This window comes from Phalangium opilio, unplaced genomic scaffold (assembly GCF_054372755.1).
Source record: "Phalangium opilio isolate 3A_F unplaced genomic scaffold, DU_Popi_V2 ptg000329l_1, whole genome shotgun sequence".
NCBI lineage: Eukaryota > Metazoa > Arthropoda > Arachnida > Opiliones > Phalangiidae > Phalangium > Phalangium opilio.
The window spans coordinates 10,232,334-10,236,051 of record NW_028324226.1 but is presented as its reverse complement, the minus strand read 5'-3'; the positions used below and the strand labels follow the sequence as shown (position 1 = coordinate 10,236,051).

At 46.5% G+C, this 3,718-nt stretch overlaps 3 non-coding genes across 3 annotated transcripts; all 3 read right to left on the bottom strand.

The window, feature by feature from the left end:
• Positions 1 to 278: 278 nt before the first annotated feature.
• Positions 279 to 351, bottom strand: TRNAY-GUA (transfer RNA tyrosine (anticodon GUA)). Its single transcript has one exon. It is a non-coding gene; the product is annotated as a tRNA-Tyr (tRNA).
• Positions 352 to 1,317: 966 nt separating this feature from the next.
• TRNAY-GUA (transfer RNA tyrosine (anticodon GUA)) lies at positions 1,318 to 1,390 on the bottom strand. Its single transcript has one exon. It is a non-coding gene; the product is annotated as a tRNA-Tyr (tRNA).
• A 222-nt stretch (positions 1,391 to 1,612) lies between these two features.
• TRNAY-GUA (transfer RNA tyrosine (anticodon GUA)) lies at positions 1,613 to 1,685 on the bottom strand. Its single transcript has one exon. It is a non-coding gene; the product is annotated as a tRNA-Tyr (tRNA).
• Between the last annotated feature and the right edge of the window lie 2,033 nt (positions 1,686 to 3,718).

The window sequence follows — 3,718 nt, the reverse complement described above, 5'->3', positions numbered from 1 at the left end:
CGAACCACCAACCTTTTGGTTCACATCCGAACGCTCTATCCATGGAGCCAAGGAAGCTCAGAAAAGAAATGGTCGTCAGGTATTGTGGAAAAACTCTTATTTTCTACGTCACATCTGAGACCCCACAACACCGCTCCCGGGTGGGCTCGAACCGTCAACCTTTTGGTTAACATCCGAACGCGCTAACCATGGAGCCAAGGAAGCTCAGAAATGAAATGGTCGTCAGGTATTGTGGAAAAAATTTGAATTTTTACGCTACATCTGAGACCTCATAACACCTCTCCCGGGTGGGCTCGAACCACCAACCTTTCGGTTTACAACTGAACGCGCTAACCATTGCGCCACGGAAGCCCAAAAAATTAAATGTTCATCAGGTATTGTGGAAAAACTCTGACTTTTTACGTTACATCTGAGACCTCACAACACCGTCCCGGGTGGGCTCGAACCACCAATCTTTTGAATAACATTTGAGCGCGCTAACCATTGCGCCACGGAAGCCCAAAAATTAAATGTTCGTCAGGTATTGTGGAAAAACTTTTGCTTTTTACGTTACATTTACCAAGGATATTGGTTCGGGCCCAACCGGGAACGATGGTGTGAAGATTTAGAAGTAACGTAAAAAGTCAAAGCTATTCCTTAATAACGGACGACCATTTAATTTCTGAGCTTCCATGGCACAATGGTTAGCGCGTTCGGTTGTTAACTGAAAGGTTGGTGGTTCGAGCCCACGCGGGAGCGGTGTTGTGAGGTGTCAGATGTAACGCAAAAAGTCAAAGCTTTTCCACAATACCTGACGACGATTCAATTTTTAGGATTCCGTGGCGCGATGGTAAGCGCGGTCGGCTTTTAACCGAAAGGTTGGTGGTTCGAGCCTACCCGGGAACGATGGTGTGAGTTTTAGAAGTAACGTAAAAAGTCAAAGAACGCGCTAACCATCGCGCCACGGAAGCCCAAAAATTAAATGTTCATCAGGTATTGTGGAAAAACTCTGACTTTTTACGTAACATCTGAGACCTCACAACACCGCCCCGGGTGGGCTCGAACCACCAATCTTTTGAATAACATTTGAGCGCGCTAACCATTGCGCCATGGAAGCCCAAAAATTAAATGTTCGTCAGGTATTGTGGAAAAACTTTTGCTTTTTACGTTACATTTGAGACCCCACAACACCGCTCCCGGGTGGGCTCGAACCGTCAACCTTTTGGTTAACATCCGAACGCGCTAACCATGGAGCCAAGGAAGCTCAGAAATGAAATGGTCGTCAGGTATTGTGGAAAAAATTTGAATTTTTACGCTACATCTGAGACCTCATAACACCTCTCCCGGGTGGGCTCGAACCACCAACCTTTCGGTTTACAACTGAACGCGCTAACCATTGCGCCACGGAAGCCCAAAAAATTAAATGTTCATCAGGTATTGTGGAAAAACTTTTGCTTTTTACGTTACATTTGAGACCCCACAACACCGCTCCCGGGTGGGCTCGAACCACCAACCTTTTGGTTAACATCCGAACGCGCTAACCATGGAGCCAAGGAAGCTCAGAAATGAAATGTTCGTCAGGTATTGTGGAAAAAATTTTAATTTTTACGCTTCATCTGAGACGAAATAACACCTCTCCCGGGTGGGCTCGAACCACCAACCTTTCGGTTTACAACTGAACGCGCTAACAATTGCGCCACGGAAGCCCAAAAATTAAATGTTCATCAGGTATTGTGGAAAAACTCTGACTTTTTACGTAACATCTGAGACCTCACAACACCGCCCCGGGTGGGCTCGAACCACCAATCTTTTGAATAACATTTGAGCGCGCTAACCATTGCGCCATGGAAGCCCAAAAATTAAATGGTTGTCACGTATTGTGGAAAAGTTTTGACTTTTTACGCTACATCTGAGACCCCACAATACCTTTCCCGGGTGGGCTCGAACCTTCAACCTTTCGATTAACAACTGAACGCGCTAATCATTGCGCCACGGAAGCCCAAAAATTAAATGGTCGTCAGGTGTTGTGGCAAAACTTTTGCTTTCTACGTTACTTTTGAGATCCCACACCACCGCTTCCGGGTGGGCTCGAACCACCAACCTATTGGTTAACAGCCGAACGCGCTAACCAATGAGCCACGGAAGCTCAGAAATTAAATGGTTGTCACGTATTGTGGATAAGTTTTGACTTTTTACACTACATCTGAGACCCCACAACACCTCTTCCGGATGGGCTCGAACCACCAGCCTTTCGATTAACAGTTGAACGCGCTAATAATTGCGCCACGGAAGCCCGAAAATTAAATGTTCGTCAGGTATTGTGGAAAAACTCTGACATTTTACGTTACATCTGAGACGTCACAACACCGCTCCCGGATGGGCTCGAACCACCAACCTTTCGGTTAACAGCCGAACGCGCTAACCATTGAGCTTCGGAAGCTCAGAAATTAAATGGTTGTCACGTATTGTGGAAAAGTTTTGACTTTTTACGCTACATCTGAGACCCCACAATACCTCTCCCGGGTGGGCTCGAACCTTCAACCTTTCGATTAACAGCTGTACGCGCTAATCATTGCGCCACGGAAGTCCAAAAATTAAATGTTCGTCAGGTATTGTGGAAAAACTCTGACATTTTACGTTACATCTGAGACCTCACAACACCGCTCCCGTATGGGCTCGAGCCACCAACCTATTGGTTAACAGCCGAACGCGCTAACCATTGAGCCACGGAAGCTCAGAAATTAAATGGTTGTCACGTATTGTGGAAAAGTTTTGACTTTTTACGCTACATCTGAGACCCCACAATACCTCTCCCGGGTGGGCTCGAACCTTCAACCTTTCGATTAACAGCTGTACGCGCTAATCATTGCGCCACGGAAGTCCAAAAATTAAATGTTCGTCAGGTATTGTGGAAAAACTCTGACATTTTACGTTACATCTGAGACCTCACAACACCGCTCCCGTATGGGCTCGAGCCACCAACCTATTGGTTAACAGCCGAACGCGCTAACCATTGAGCCACGGAAGCTCAGAAATGAAATGGTTGTCAGGTATTGTGGATAAGTTTTGACTTATTACGTTACATCTGAGACCCTACAACACCTCTCCCGGTTGTGCTCGAACCACCAACCTTTCGGTTAACAGCCGAAGGCGCTAACCATTGCGCCAAGGAAGCCCAAAAATTAAATGTTCGTCAGGTATTGTGGAAAAACCTTGACTTTTTGCGTCACATCTGAGACCTCACAACACCGCTCCCGGATGGGCTCGAACCACCAACCTATTGGTTAACACCCGAACGCGCTAACCATTGCGCCACGGAAGCCCAAAAACTAAATGGTTGTCACGTATTGTGGAAACGTTTTGACTTTTTACGCTACATCTGAGACCCTACAACACCTCTCCCGGTTGTGCTCGAACCACCAACCTTTCGGTTAACAGCTGAACGCGCTAATCATTGCGCCACGGAAGCTCAAAAATTAAATGTTCGTCAGGTATTGTGGAAAAACTCTGACATTTTACGTTACATCTGAGACCTCATAACACCGCTCCCGGATGGGCTCGAACCACCAACCTTTCGGTTAACAGCCAAACGCGCAAACCATCGCGCCACGGAATCCTAAAAATTAAATGGTCGTCAGGTATTGTGGAAAAGCTTTGACTTTTTGCGTTACTTCTAAAACTTCACACCATCGTTCCCGGGTAGGCTCGAACCATTAACCTTTCGGTTAAAAGCCGAACG